Below are 16,633 nucleotides of genomic sequence, written 5' to 3'. Positions count from 1 at the left end.
AGGCCTACAAACCTGACTCAGTTACACCAGCTATGTCAGGAGGAATGGGCCAAAATTCACCCAACTTATAGTGGGAAGCTTGTGGAAGGCTATCCGAAACATTTGACCCAAGTTAAATAATTTAAAAGCGATGCTACCAAATGCTAATTGAGTGTATGTAAACTTCTGACCCACTGGGAATGTGATGAAAGAAATAAAAGCTGAAATAAATGACTCAACTATTATTATGAAATTTCACATTCTTAAAATAAACTGTTGATCCTAACTGACATAAGACAGGGAATTTTTACTTGGGTTAAATGTCAGGAATTGTGAAAAACTGAGTTGAAATGTATTTGGCTAAGGTGTATATAAACATTACGTGACCATAACTATTTATTTTGATGGAAAATATTTATACTCAGAACTGTTATTTCTTCCCTCTTTGTTTTCTTTGTAAAGTAATCATTTCAAGAGTTATGTGTCTCAAAGGATTATCTTAACAAGCATGTGACCGTGGGGGTTTCTTTTGGTTAGGGCAGAGGAATTCAGTGGGTGCCTTTCCCAATTGAACAGGCTGCAATGTTATGTTATGTTTACAATGATATCAAACTTGGTCATCTCCGCTTTCCACTTGAAGAAGTCTTGCATGGCTCCACCAAAGTCCCTTGCAGTCTCGTTGGAGAAGCTGTGTTTTTCTCCTGCACGTCACACTGAACTTCAGCACCTTAACCCCTGTGCTCCTGCCCCTCCACCGCCGGCTGCTCAGCCTGGGTGCTGTTCTCCAGGTCAGGAGGCCCGGCCTTCCCTGCCTGACACTACTCTGGCCTGCAGTAGGTACCTCAGGCTCCAGCTTCTAGGTCTCTGTGGTGACAGTCTCATTGGCATCCTTCTCCACAATGTCTTTGTTGGCTTTGCCTTGGTCTCTATCTCACCCTCCTCTCCCCTTGGGGCCGTCTATGGGGTCGCCTGTTCTTCTTCAGAGAGGTGTTCAGTTTCCAGACCTTCAATGCATTGGTCCATGGCAGCTTGGAGGCCAACTTCTGCAAGTCCTCCAATGACAGAAAGGGTAGTGCTTCTATCAAATACCTTAAGAGGGAGAGGCGTGTTATACAGTGTAGGTGACTGGTCTTTCATGCAACGTGAATGTTGTAGTTGAAATGAAAGTGCAAGAATTCAGGTTCCTTATTGGCTGTGCTGTAATGAAGAGAGATACACCTTTGAGTCTTTAAACTGATAGTTGTCATACTCTTCATTCACAACAAACAAGTTGTCCACAGACATCAGATTATGCACCTAGAAAGAGGAGGCACAGGTTAAAAAAAGCTAGGCTTTTGTGATGTGTGCAAAGTTAATCAAAGGTTTTATGAACACATCAAGATTTTAAGATGGGTTTAAAAAAACATTCTTATTTCATTCTAATCACAACACTCTTGTGATAGTCTACCAAAATAGTGCAAATAGTGCATTTTGGGAAGTGTAATTGGGTATTTTGTTTTAATAAATAATAAACCTAATTTCAACATTCTGTCATAAAGAGCACATGTTCAATTTAACTAAAAATAATAATAATCCAGCTCTAAATTAATAAAAATTAATAAAATTACTATAGTTGGTGCCAATTAAAGTAACAGGGTTGAAATGTCCACCATAAATTAGCCATACAGTACCTTTAGATTTAGTTTACAGCTGTGAGCATTTCTAGGTAAACTTGCCGATGACAAGCATACCTATAACATGATGCAGCCACCACCATGCTTGAAAATACAAAGAGTGTTACTTTGTGATGTGTTGTGTTTGCCCCAAACATAATGCTTTGTATTCAGGACATAAAGTTAATTTCTTTGCCACATTTTTTGCAGTTTTACTTTAGTGCCTTATTGCAAACAAGATTTGGAATATTTTTTATTCTGTACAGGCTTCCTTCTCACTTTGTCAATTACGTTAGTATTGTGGAGTAACTACAATGTTGTTGATCCATCCTCAGTTTTCTCCTATCACAACCATTAAACTCTAACCGTTATAAAGTCACCATTGGCCTCATTGTGAAATCCCTGAGTGGTTTTCTTACTCTCCGGCAAACTGAGTTAGGAAGGACGCCTGTATTGACTGGGTGTACTGTTACCATCCAAAGCGTGATTAATAACTTCACTAGGCTCAAAGGGATATTTAATGTCTGCTTTTGTATGTACACTATTATTGCACACTGTGACTTCTTAAGCCATTTTCTACTCCTGAACTTATTTAGACTTGCCATAACAAAGGGGTTGAATACTTATTGACTCAAGACATTTCAGCTTTTCATTTTTTTATAAAAAATGAAAATCCTAAAAACATAATTACACTTTGACATTCTGTGTTATTTTGTGTAGGCCAGTGACACAAAATCTCAATTTAATCAATTTTTTAAATCAGGCTGCAACACAACAAAATGTGGAACAAGTCAAGGGGTGTGAATATATCCCCTTGTGACAGCGGGAATGGATGCTTGTTATGTGCAACAGAGGGGCAATTTAATGCAAGCTACACAATTGTTTTTGAAATTGTTAAAACATTTCTAGGTCAACTGTCTATGTTAATAGGGTTGATATGTTATTCTCGACCCCCTACCTGGGGAGGCAGGTAGCCCAGTGGTTGGAGTGTTGGGCCTGTAACTGGAAGGTTGCTAGATCAAATCCCCGAGCTGACAAGGTAAAAATCTGTCGTTCTTCCCCTGAACAAGGCAGTTAACCCACTGTTCTTAGGCTGTCATTGTAAATAAGAATTTGTTCTTAACTGACTTGCCTAGTTAAATAAAAGGTTAAAGAAAAAAACATAAAACACCAACAATTGAACAACAAGAGTAGAACCAGCTCAGCTGCTTTTACACAGATTTGACTATTAGATGTTCAATGCTTCTTTTGACAAAGTTATTAAAAAAACTGTAAACAAGAGTTCAGTTCACGTAACAGTGTTGACTTTAACATGATTACTAATCACATGAAATAAATAAGAATTTACAGAAATTACTTTGTCTAAGCAACAAAGTAGCTAGGGCTGAATGCACTCATGACTCAATTCTACGTGCAACAAAATGACTATGTGTTTCTCTAAAGTGCTTTGTGAAAGCAAACCACTAAGATTGTATTTGATAACTTAGCTAGTCATGCTGGCAATAGAATAGGTTTTCAAATGATGACAACCTGACGCAGATTGCGATTTCTAATGGACCGTTATCAGATAGCGTAAATAATAACAGTAAGAAACAAAAAACTGCAAGTGTGCTCGCTTCAGTTTCTGAAAAGCACAGCTAGGGGACTTAAAGAAAAGGTTCACCCATTTTGAATGTTATATTGTTTTTGTGCATCTCTGAGTGATGTTCTATTAATTCCCTCGGTCATTTAATCTTTTCACGTGTTTCTGAGTTATTGGAATTCAAGCACGTGGAAATCTGGCTTGGATATGACGTAGCACCGTGATAAAGTCTCACCACACCGGAAGTCAATAGGAATAAGACTTTTAGATCTCGAAAACATCTATCATACATGTCAAATTTCAACACTGGCAGATGTCACAACTTCAGAGGATGTCTTCTTTCGAATGAGCCATCGATCAAATTTTCGGAATATTCCTACCTCAAGATAATTTGTAATTTAATGGAGGGTCTAGCAATTTTTCCTATATGTCTACCTCTTTGGTTCTTGAAAGAGAGCGTTCCTTTTCCCAGAATCGCCCAGAATGCACCGCGCTGCCCACGTAGCATGGGAAACGTTTACCATCTCCTCAAAAGTATATTTGCCGCTGCGAATGTCAGACTCCACTCTGAGGCACATCTATCTGCAGGTTGAACATGGTGAGATTGTAGACTCCAAAATTGATAGTGCAGTTTGTTTAGGAGATTTTACAGCCAACTAGCTACTTTACATGCGGTTATTGTCTTACTGGTATTATTGTGTGTAGCTACGTTTGCTAACTACCTACCTAGCTAGTGTCGTGGAAATTCTACACACTAGGTCAATCTTAAATGAATTATTGTTTATTAACAGCAAGCTGGAGAGGTCTGTGATGGAAATGTTATCTTGTGAAGAGACAACCTTGAAAATGATGTTAATCATAAATAATCCTTGGTTTCTACCTGTGCTTGGTAAAGATATGAGGGTGAGGGGCGACATGACCCCCTCCTTAGGACTATCTAATAATATGTTCTATAAAGATAGATGACAGAACACATGACAGAACCAACCCTATGAACTATACCTATGTAACATGTCTGTAACCAGTATATAAGAGATGTAACGGGACTGCTCTGAGAGAGCTCCTGATCGACATGTGTACATGGAGCATTGAGTTGGTTGGAACCTCTCCAGCGCACTGATAATAAACAATGATTTGTTTAACAAACAATTTAAGCTTGACTTCGAGTTTCCCATGTGTAGAACAGGATGATGTGAGGAAAACCGGTGGCACATTTTATGACCGGTGGCACATAAAATGAAGCGTGAGGGAAATTCCCATCTGACCAAAAGACCAGACCCTTACTGTGAGCTACCCATTAGGAGACACAACATTCACAAACAATTGAGGGACGTCTTCTGATTTCAGTAAGTCAATTTAAACTAATTTGTATAAAAAATAACAAAATCAATAAAACTAAACATAAAAATGGAGGAGGGTACCACTAGTCCTAAGTCAAGTAATAGCACAAAGCGAATGTGGATGTGAGTTGTGTGAGTGTGGAAAGTATTAAGCTGATTGAAAATGGGATAATAACAGGATTTAAATTAGGCTATTAAGCCGATTGAAAATGGGATAATAACAGGATTTAAATTAGGCTATTAAGCTGATTGAAAATGGGATAATAACAGGATTTAAATTAGGCTATTAAGCTGGTTGAAAATGGGATAATAACAGGATTTAAATTAGGCTATTAAGCTGATTGAAATTTGGATAATAGGTACTGAGTGAATGTATGAAAGTGTGTGTGTTATTCTATATGTATGCGACAAGACTATAGAGTCTATAGAGACCATAGCATTTATGACTATATAAACTATTGATACTATGGATGCTTAGGGACTATAGATGCTGTAGGGAATATGATGCTATAGGGACCATAGCTACTATGGATGTGATGCTATAGGGACTACTGATGCTCAAACTATAGCTATTGTAGAGACTATGGTTAAATTTAGACTTTATTGGAACCTTGGCAGTGATACATATGATGTAAGAAGGCTAGAGCTAGTCTTATAGAAAAGACTAGAGCAAGTAACGGTACCATGGAAAGCATGGCATTTATAAGGGATGTGTCTATGTGGCCTGCAGCCACTAGTAATAGCACATGGTGTTATTGTGTATTTTTGTAAAAGATATATATGGTGCAGAGATGCACATAGGGTAATAAGGGAGATTACTGAGTGTGTTTGGGAATAGTGAATTTGGATGTGAGAGTTGTGTGAGTGTGAAAAGGATGTGTTAAGATGATAGAAATGTGGATAATAAGCTGATTGAAATCTGGATAATAAGAGATTTAGAACAATCAGATATATTATTACTATTAAGTACTGAGAGAATGAGAGCTGTCAGGGAACATGCTCCGGTGTGAAAGAGGTAATATGGGAGATTACTGAGTGTGTGTCTGAATGGATACCCAAACCAGTTCTATGAGCTGAGTTCTTCAATCTATAGTGTTATCTACGGTTATTATATATGTTTAGGAATTAGCGGCAAGCTAGTCTTAGGAGAAGGCTAGAGTGAGGGCAGGAGGCGCCACTGACAATTGTCTGTAGGGATTTATAAGAGAAGTGTCTACGTGGTCGGAGAATCACTGGAACTGTTGAAGATACATATGGTGAATAGCTCAGAAGTGTCTACATGTGTCTGCAGTTACTACTCACATGTGTAACGATAGTCTACATCAGGGGTGTCAAAGTCAAATGGACGGAGGGCCAAATAAAAAAATCAGCTACAAGACGAGGGCCGGACTGTTCGAATGTTCATTGAAAAATTTTTAAATGACGCATATAGTCTAGTGAACCTAATTGAACCTACTGAAAACCTAACAAATATATTACAATATGATCAGATAAATAAAGCAATATTTTCTTATGGCTCTGTCAGTAATCTTTAATTTTCAACAGACACAAAAGACAAATTTCCTTTATATAAATATCCCCATAACATGAACATTAAATGAAAGAAACCGGTATTCAAGGCACCATCAGTAGACTATATTTTCTATTTTAGCAAAAGTGGGCTAAATTTACTTCAAAGAAAAAACAATAATAGCAATTTTCTATCATCCACTCAACTGAAATATTTTTAAAATATAATTGGATTGAAATACAAAAAAATAAAGTGCAAAAATCTATTAATCAAAAACAACACTTTGTTTAAGGAGAAGTAACATGCAGTGAAAACAAATATTACATTTTAACTTTTAAACTTGAACTGAGTAAAAACTCTAAATATGTGATTGCACAGTAATGTTCACTTGTTTGAGGTTGAGGGTGATACTTGGTGGTGTCCCATCTTTTCCACAAGTTCATCAATGTTCGGGGTAAGGCTCTGAGCTGAAGAAATCCTCAGAATTGAGTGGAGGTGTTCAGCAGTAAGTCGACTTCTGTGTGATGTTTTGTTCAGGTTCATCAAAGAAAACAGTTGTTCACACAGGTATGTGCTGCCAAACATAGACAACGTTTGAGCAGCCTGGATGCGCAGCTGGGGCATTGTGCCGGGGAGGAAACGGGCGAACTCCGCAGCACCCACTGCCGCATATTTTGCCCTCAGTGCATCATTGCATTGGAGGTCAATCAACTCCATTTGGAGGTTTGGTGGTGAGCTTTCCACGTCAACAGCAAATGGGTTACCGAGCAGTTCCAACCTGCTTTTTTGTGCTTCAAAGTCAGCAAATCGGCGTCGAAAGTCAGCGGCAAGCATACCTATTTTATCAGCCAACTGTGTGCTCGGGAACGCACTGGTAGAGAGCTTCTCTTTCATGGTCTGGCAGCTGGGAAAGTGGCTCAAATTTTCTTTCCGCATCTGCGTCTCCCACAGAGTCAGTTTGGTTTTAAATGCCTTCACTGTACTGTACATATCAGAGATGACACGATCCCGACCCTGCAGCTGCAAGTTTATTGCATTCAGATGACTCGTAATGTCACACAGAAAAGCCATTTCACACAGAAACATTTCGTCTCGGAGTTGTGTTGTGTCTTTCCCTTTGCTGTCCAAGAACAGACAAATCTCCTCACGAAGCTCGAAACATCTTTGAAGCACCTTTCCCTGGCTTAGCCATCGCACCTCTGTGTGATAAGGCAAATCACCATGCTCCGTTTCTAACTCCGTCAGAAATGCCTTGAACTGGCGGTGATTCAAACCTTTGGCTCTGATAAAGTTAACTGTGCGCGTGATGATGCTCATTACATGCTCCATTTTCAAGGCTTTACCGCACAACGCTTCCTGGTGTATGATACAATGATAAGCTGTCAGCTCACCTGTCGCGTTTTCCTCTTGCATCTTTTCCCGTATCTTCGCCACCAGTCCGCTCCTGTGTCCACACATCGCAGGTGCTCCGTCGGTTGTCAAACCCACGAGTTTTTCCCAAGGCAGCTCCATCTCATTTACACATCTTGACACCTCTTCATACAAATCATGCCCCGTAGTTGTGCCATGCATAGGACGTAAAGCCAAAAACTCCTCTGTCACGCTTAGGTTGGAGTCCACTCCGCGGATGAAAATTGACAACTGGGCAATGTCAGAAATGTCGGTGCTCTCATCCACAGCCAAGGAATATGCAATAAAATCTTTTCCCTTTTTCACAAGCTGCTCTTTTAGATTGATGGACAACTGGTCTACTCTCTCGGCAATGGTGTTTCTGCTCAGACTCACATTTAAAAAGAGTTGCCTTTTTTCTGGGCAAACTTCGTCACAAACTTTAATCATGCAGTTTTTGATGAAATCCCCCTCCGTAAATGGCCGGGCTGATTTAGCGATCTCTTCTGCCAAAATAAAACTGGCCTTTTGTAGCCTTTGTTCCATGTCCATATTCTTGTTTTTGTCCGCGTGTTTCGTTTCATAATGTCGTCTCAGATTATACTCTTTCAGTACCGCCACACTTTCTCCACACAGAAGACACACAGGTTTTCCAGCTACCTTCGTGAACATATACTCCGACTCCCACCTTGTTTGAAACCCCCGGTTCTCAGTATCCACCTTCCGTTTTGCCATTTTTGATGGGTATCTGAAAGTTAATTTTACTGTGATGCTGACGACTGCTGTGCCAATAAATATTGAAATGAAGCAGCCTACTGCTCGGTGCGTCACCTTTGCATTGTGGGAAATGTAGTATTGGTGCGTGTAAAAGATCTGCGGGCTGCCGGCTTGCTGCGGGCCGGTTCTAATAATAAATCAAGATCATCCCAGGGGCCGTAAAAAACCTTCTTGCGGGCCGGATGTGGCCCGCGGGCCTTGACTCTGACATATGTGGTCTACATGGTCTGAAAACCACTGATAATAGCAAGAGGTGTTATTGTAGGCATTTAGAGTTGTTGATGCACATCAGTGGTGTGGATGTCTGTAGGCATTCATGATCTGTAACGTTATGTAGGGAATCTGTGTATGTGAGAGATATGAAAGTACTATTCCCAAATATGCTGTTAAATAGAACAACTAGTGTAAATATCTAAACCCCTGTATGAATAGAACTTGTTCTCAACTGGCCTACCTGGTTAAATAAAGGTGAAAAAAAGTCTAAAGGACGAATTGGTGAAGTAAACTCGGTTACTAGAGTTTTGATAAAGTCACAATGGAGAAAAATAGTAATAACTATATACAACTTGCACACCCACACGTAGACGTACGTAAGTGGTTTAAAAAGCGTTAAGAGAAATTAATATATAATGATTAACGAGATTTGATAAAGTAACAATGTATGAAAGTATAATGGGTTACTAGAGTTTAACTTGTTAGGTAGAGACTTAGTAGGGGACATCGATAGGGGACTGATCGACAGCGCAAGCCCAGGTATTGTGAAAGTTCATCCCAGAAAGAGTCTCTATTCTCAAGTGCTAACTTAAAAAAGGAAGCTCCCTCCAAAGTTTCTCTTTCTTTCTGAATTGGCAGATGTATTTTATAAATTCAGCACATGTTAATCTTAAAATAACATACATTTAATTTGTTTCAATATAAGGTCACATGACGAACAGAGCGTTGGGACTGATTTTAAATTAGAGGCCACCATTTGGTGTTTGGGTTAGAGATAAGTTTCCTGTGGAACAATAGATAGCAGCCAGAACTAACTGAACTCAAACAGGCTGTAAGGGACACAGTGGGGAAATTTGGGACAGAGGTATGAATAAGACACATTTTTGACAAGATCCAATTATTATTCAATTTAATAGTTTTAAACTTTTATAGTTATAGTTTGGGTAGCACAAATTATTTAAGTAAGAAGGTAATGTCAGAGGTTTCATATTTTGACTACTTTATGTCCCAGGGACAGTTAGTGCAGAACTGTATGTCAATGCAACAGGTCAAAAAAGATTACAATTACAAGTGAGGGGACCTGGGATTGTTTCCTTTAGAAGGTGCCTATTCCGCTTTACAGGAAACCGTATCATCTGTTGTGTCTGAAGTCTAATTCTGTATATACATGGTTTTACCAAGACTTCAAATCAAATCAAATTTTATTTGTCACATGCGCCGAATACAACAGGAATACAACCTTACCGTGAAATGCTTACTTACAAGCCCTTAACCAACAGTGCAGTTAAAAAAATAGTTATAAATAAAGTAAAAATAAAAAGTAACAGAATTACATGACAATAACGAGGCTATATACAGTGGGATTTCTTAAAAGCGTCCGAATTAGTCTCCCACTCCTTAAAGGCAGCAGCTCTAGCCTTTAGCTCGGTGCGGATGTTGCCTGTAATCCATGGCTTCTGATTGGGCTATGTACGTACGGTCACTGTGGGGACAACGTCCTCAATGCACTTATTGATGAAGCTGGTGACTGAGGTGGTACACCCCTCAATGCCATTGGATGAATCACAGAACATACAGTGCCTTGCGAAAGTATTCGGCTCCCTTGAACTTTGCGACCTTTTGCCACATTTCAGGCTTCAAACATAAAGATATAAAACAGTATTTTTTTGTGAAGAATCAACAACAAGTGGGACACAATCATGAAGTGGAACGACATTTATTGGATATTTCAAACTTTTTTAACAAATCAAAAACTGAAAAATTGGGCGTGCAAAATTATTCAGCCCCTTTACTTTCAGTGCAGCAAACTCTCTCCAGAAGTTCAGTGAGGATCTCTGAATGATCCAATGTTGACCTAAATGACTAATGATGATAAATACAATCCACCTGTGTGTAATCAAGTCTCCGTATAAATGCACCTGCACTGTGATAGTCTCAGAGGTCTGTTAAAAGCGCAGAGAGCATCATGAAGAACAAGGAACACACCAGGCAGGTCCGAGATACTGTTGTGAAGAAGTTTAAAGCCGGATTTGGATACAAAAATATTTCCCAAGCTTTAAACATCCCAAGGAGCACTGTGCAAGCGATAATATTGAAATGGAAGGAGTATCAGACCACTGCAAATCTACCAAGACCTGGCCGTCCCTCTAAACTTTCAGCTCATACAAGGAGAAGACTGATCAGAGATGCAGCCAAGAGGCCCATGATCACTCTGGATGAACTGCAGAGATCTACAGCTGAGGTGGGAGACTCTGTCCATAGGACAACAATCAGTCGTATATTGCACAAATCTGGCCTTTATGGAAGAGTGGCAAGAAGAAAGCCATTTCTTAAAGATATCCATAAAAAGTGTTGTTTAAAGTTTGCCACAAGCTACCTGGGAGACACACCAAACATGTGGAAGAAGGTGCTCTGGTCAGATGAAACCAAAATTGAACTTTTTGGCAACAATGCAAAACGTTATGTTTGGCGTAAAAGCAACACAGCTCATCACTCTGAACACACCATCCCCACTGTCCAACATGGTGGTGGCAGCATCATGGTTTGGGCCTGCTTTTCTTCAGCAGGGACAGGGAAGATGGTTAAAATTGATGGGAAGATGGATGGAGCCAAATACAGGACCATTCTGGAAGAAAACCTGATGGAGTCTGCAAAAGACCTGAGACTGGGACGGAGATTTGTCTTCCAACAAGACAATGATCCAAAACATAAAGCAAAATCTACAATGGAATGGTTCAAAAATAAACATATCCAGGTGTTAGAATGGCCAAGTCAAAGTCCAGACCTGAATCCAATTGAGAATCTGTGGAAAGAACTGAAAACTGCTGTTCACAAATGCTCTCCAATAATTTTGCACGCCCAAATTTTCAGTTTTTGATTTGTTAAAAAAGTTTGAAATATCCAATAAATGTCGTTCCACTTCATGATTGTGTCCCACTGGCTGTTGATTCTTCACAAAAAAATACAGTTTTATATCTTTATGTTTGAAGCCTGAAATGTGGCAAAAGGTCGCAAAGTTCAAGGGGGCCGAATACTTTCGCAAGGCACTGTATTCCAGTCTGTGCTAGAAAAACAGTCCTGTAGCGTTGGACCACTTCGGTATTAAGTGAGTCACTGGTACTTCCTGCTTTTGTTTTAGCTTGTAAGCAGGAATCAGGAGGATGGAGTTATGGTCAGATTTGCCAAATGGAGGGCGAGGGAGAGCTTTGTATGGGTCTCTGTGTGTGGAGTAAAGGTGGTCTAGATTTTTCCCCCTCTGGTTGCACGTGACATGCTGGTCAAAATTAGGTCCAACAGATTTAAATTTGCTTGCATTATAGTCCCCGGCCACTAGGAGTGCTGCTTCTGAATGAGCATTTTCTTGTTTGCTTATGGCCTTCTACAGCTTGTTGAGTGCGGTTAGTGCCAGCATCGGTTTGTAGTGGTATATAGATGGCTACGAATAATATAGATAAGAAGTCTCTTGGTAGATAGTGTGGTCCACACCTTATCATGAGGTACTCTACCTCATGCGAGCAATACCTCAAGACTTCTTTAACATTAGACTTTGCGCACCAGCAGTTATTGACAAATAGACACACACCCCTGCCCCTTGTCTCATCAGATGTAGCTATTCTGTCCTAGCGATGCACAGAAAAATCAGCCAGTTCTACATTATGTCGTTGTTCAGACACGACTCGTGAATCATAAGATATTACAGATTTTAATGTCCCGTTGATAGGATAGTCTCGACTGTAGATCATCGAGTTTGTTTTCCAGTGATTGAACTTTGGCCAATAGAACCGATGGAAATGGCGATTCCCTCGCTCGCCTAAGAATCCTAACAAGGCATCCTGACCTTCTCCCTAGGTATCTCCACCTTTTCTTCACGCAAATGATGGGGATTTGGACCTGTAAACTCAATTAAGCTTAAGATTTTTTAGGACTGATTAAGACATTTATTTTCTTTCTTCCAGGACTTATGGAATGTCCTCTACCAAGTTTCTTTGACATGTTTACCAATGATTCTGTATCTCTCCCTTTGAAAGGCTTCCTGAGGCAGGTGCCTTAGGAGAGCAGTCGATGAGCCTGTGCACTATACACTATAAAGGTAACCGAATCCGGTTGTTAAGGGAGCTTTTATATGTTATGAAACTTTGTTAGTGGTGTTAAATCTGATTTATTGTGTGGGGTCTTTTTCTTTTGGTTTAAGTGTGGATTTCACAGGTTATAAAGGATGCACCTTAAAGGGCACACAAATGAAAATGTTCTGAAGTATCTATTGTCTATTGAGTTTTGGTTGAACACATGTAAATTCTCTTGATAAAAAATGTATTGAAAAACCCAAATGTAAACCTTATACACAATATGTTTGAAATATCTTTAAATAATGTCTGAGGTACAAGTAAAGAAACACTCACTTAAATGGGGATGAATGACCTCTGTCCTGACTTTCTGGTGAGGCCTGATCACCCTCACTAGAAAGACTAGAGATATTGGGTGAGATTTAAATGGGATATGTAAACACTAATAATTAGGAAGTAGTTTATAATTTATCAACAGTCTTGTGTGATTCAGAACATGAGAAGGAGAGAGAGTGCTGCCCCTGAATGAGATACACCTGTCTCTAGTCCATTTTACTATTACCTTACGGGATACAATTACGTTAAGATGGAGTCATCAAGGGTTGTAATTCAAATTTTATTAGTTATTTTGATGAGGCAGTGAAGTTTTCCCCACCTCTATTTTTATATGAAGAAGTGTATTGTTGTGTTGTTTGTTTATGTCTTGCTTCAATACAAATCTCACCAGATTGGGTCTTCTGAATGGTCGGGATTTCTCCCTAAGGATTAGCCCTCTGACTCCCTGACCCTGTAACTCTGCGGTGAGATCGCCAAGATGGAGTATAAGCTACTTTGGAGAAAAAAATGGTTTCAACTGTGTGTTGTTATTCTCTTTGACATTTGTCTTAGACATTTGTATTAAGAATATTAGCAGTAGTAATGTCATACAGTGAATTGTCTGGATTTCCTGAAACAGAAATGCCCTAAACTAAACTGTTGTTCTGGTCTGTCTTCTCTCGAGGTTATGGCGAAGGTGACCACAGATGATATCTAGATGCATGGAAGGGATAATTAATCTGAGAACAGTGTGAACCTCACCCCTCTAACCGGCTAAAGTAATGGCGACAATGGCGTTCACTATGGTTCTTCACCACTTCTACCGTGGGATCGGAGTCCAAGCCAGCAACCTATACACAGCATCCAGTCGAAGCTATCAACTGCCTTCTCTCTCATTCCTTTTCTCTCTGGAGTGCGCCATGAGTCCACGTGGAATGGGCATGGAGAGAGATCCCGTCCAAACTTCTCTCATGCTGCTGGTGTACTGGTAGGAAAATGGACAAGACTTAATGGACTGTAAAGGACAGTGGAGGCTCAGGTGAGAAAAATGAGGTCATTATCAAGGGCCATCCACTTTTAACATGTGCCATTGGGAGGTCGAACTGAAACGCTAGAAGAATGAGTGCTGGGAGGGAAGGGGGTGGTCAGCAATGCCCATAATTCATTTAGACTTATCCAAAATTGTTTATTTGGGGTATCAGGTTGATTGTGGAGGTCCGCACACTGCGAAAGTTATAGTACTTTAGACTAGAAAAGCATTGAAATACCGATTGGTCATTAACAAGCCAATCCATAAAAAAAATAGTGTAATGAAGCATATGTGTAACTGTATGAAGTGAAAGTCTTAAGCCATGGTTTTGCAAGTTGGATTGTACAACCAAGAATGAAGGGTTTGAAAGTTTTATGCGTTGATTTTGTTTACTTACTACTTTGATTGTAGATTTTAGCTTTGGTATTATGATTATGATGTCACGACTTCGGCCGAAGTCGGTCCCTCTCCTTGTTCGGGCGGTGTTCGGCGGTCGACGTCACCGGCCTTCTAGCCATCAGTGATCCATTTTTGAATTTTTTATTGGTTTTGTCTTGTCTTCCTTCACACCTGGTTCCAATCCCATCAATTACATGTGTGTGTATTTAACCTTCTGTTTCCCCTCATGTCCTTGTCAGAGATTGTTTGTTTGTATGTGATGTGCATGTATTATGTTGGTGTGCGACTGGTTTTGTACCCACTTTTGTTATTTTGTACATTTTGGTTTTTGGAGTTTTATCAGCATTTATTAAACAACAACGTTTTTACCAAGTTCGTACTCCTGCGCCTGACTTCCCTGCCACCAACACGCACCCATTACATATGAATGCAATTAGATTCACTCCTGTTAAGTATAACCTTTATTATGATTTATGACAATGATGTATTTTGATACAGAAGCTAAAATCTAATGCTTACCTTCACATTTTATGATTATTATCACACAAGTGATGAGCAGATGGAATGTGATTTCTTGCAAAGAGACAGCCTTGAAAATGTTCACATTGTCTTAGTGGCATAACCAATCCTTGGTTCCTGCCTGTGCTTGATAAAGGTATAAGGGGGAAGACATGACACCCTCCTTAGGAACATCTGTCAGAACGACCAGAATTTGTTCTAAGATAGGAGTCGGTGCCAGACAAATGCCGGAACCAACCCTATGAACCATGCCTATGTAACGTGTCTGTAACCAGTATATAAGAGATTTAACGGAACTGCCCCGACAGAGCTCCTGATCGACATGTGTACTTGGTGCATTTAGTTGGTTGGAACCTCTTAGTAACATTTTATTAATTTGGTTATTCCATAAACTATCAAATGAGTAAGTAAACAAAATCAACGCATAAAACCACACACTTTCAAACCCTTCATTCTGGTTTGTAAAAAAAATCAACACATAAAACCAAAGACAAACCCTTCATTCTGGTTTGCACAATCCAACTTGTAAAACTATTGCAGTAGAATGTTTTAACTTAAGACCTTCGCTTCATACAGTTACACATATGCTTCATTACACAATTTCATTTATGGATACTGGCAATGACATTTCAGCATGTTAATGACAGATTAGTATCTCAATGCATTTGTGTAAATAACAATACATTTTGTAGAGTGCAGACCTCCAAATGTCAAAGAGAATAACACACTGCTGAAACCTTTTTTTGCAAATTGGCTTGTACTCCCCTATCACATTGGGGACCTCACTGCAGCCTTCACTGCAGTTACAGGGTCAGGGAGTTGATGGCTAATTCATCCAGCAGACACAATCTGGTGAGATTTGTATTGAAGCAAGACAAAAACAAAAAAACAGCAATACACTTCATATAAAACATATATATATGAATATATATATATATATATGAATATAAAACACCTTATCCTTTACCCAATCAAGCTCTCTGTCTGTAAGGTTACCTGCTTTGGTCCACATGGCAGTCTCATCACTGTCTGTTAGCAATCCACAAATCCAACAATCTGATACATTCTGTAGTACAGAGACATTACTAGCTATTAGTAAGAAAGTGTTTGACCCCGGAAAACTGTCGGGTTCACCTAGGGGTCATGAAAAGAGTAGTACCAAAATGTTTGATGTATGAGAATAATTGATTATTCTTATGTTGAATTAATACAAAGGGAGGGGTTATAAGACCTCTCCCTCCTTACATTAATAGGGTCCTAGACTACAGATGAACAATAAATATACATTATGAGGTTTTAATATTGTTCCACAGTTGTTTTCTAAGTCTCTCTCTCTGCCTCATTAAAAAGAGGCCCCTCTGAGTAATGTGTGACTGTGAAGAAGGAGCTCTGCAGGGGAGTGGAGGAGATAAGACTAGTCAAACATTCCACAATAAATCAACTTTGGGGAGTGGACGTTTACTGCTGAGTTTTAGATAACATTAAAAGCCACCTTTTATATAACTTGGTAGGCAGGGTGTTGGTCTCAGGAGTAAAAAGGTAATGACGTAGGTAGTGACATCACCAGGCTAGACTGAGGGTGTAACAAAACAACTTGAGACTTTTTGTTTGATGCAGAACTTACTCTGAAACATGCGCGGTAAGTTACTAATTGTCAACTTCTGTCTGCAATTGCATTAATAAAAGGTTTTTGAATTATTTAATTAAATATATTGTCGTAATGCTAATTTCACCAATGAGCCAATGATGATTGACAAGGACGAAAGGAACGAACCCTAACAAAAACTTAAATCCATTTAGAATAACTGTCACCCATTACCAACATAAACTCAAAAAGAAACGTCCTCTCACTGTCAACTGGATT

General features: G+C 39.4%; 1 long non-coding RNA gene and 1 pseudogene across 1 annotated transcript; one reads left to right on the top strand and one right to left on the bottom strand.

Moving 5' to 3' along the window:
* Window positions 1–384: 384 nt before the first annotated feature.
* LOC110528992 (tRNA (guanine(6)-N(2))-methyltransferase THUMP3-like) lies at window positions 385–1,678 on the bottom strand (annotated as a pseudogene).
* Window positions 1,679–3,217: 1,539 nt separating this feature from the next.
* LOC149982604 (uncharacterized) lies at window positions 3,218–16,069 on the top strand. Its single transcript, XR_016497325.1, has 4 exons — window positions 3,218–3,811; window positions 12,471–12,532; window positions 13,234–13,361; window positions 13,507–16,069. It is a non-coding gene; the product is annotated as an uncharacterized LOC149982604 (long non-coding RNA).
* Window positions 16,070–16,633: the final 564 nt, after the last annotated feature.

Source organism: Oncorhynchus mykiss, chromosome 7 (genome assembly GCF_057628025.1).
Source record: "Oncorhynchus mykiss isolate SJ-2025 chromosome 7, ASM5762802v1, whole genome shotgun sequence".
Lineage (NCBI taxonomy): Eukaryota > Metazoa > Chordata > Actinopteri > Salmoniformes > Salmonidae > Oncorhynchus > Oncorhynchus mykiss.
Note: the sequence above shows the minus strand (reverse complement) of the source record. Positions and strands in the feature narration are given on the sequence as shown.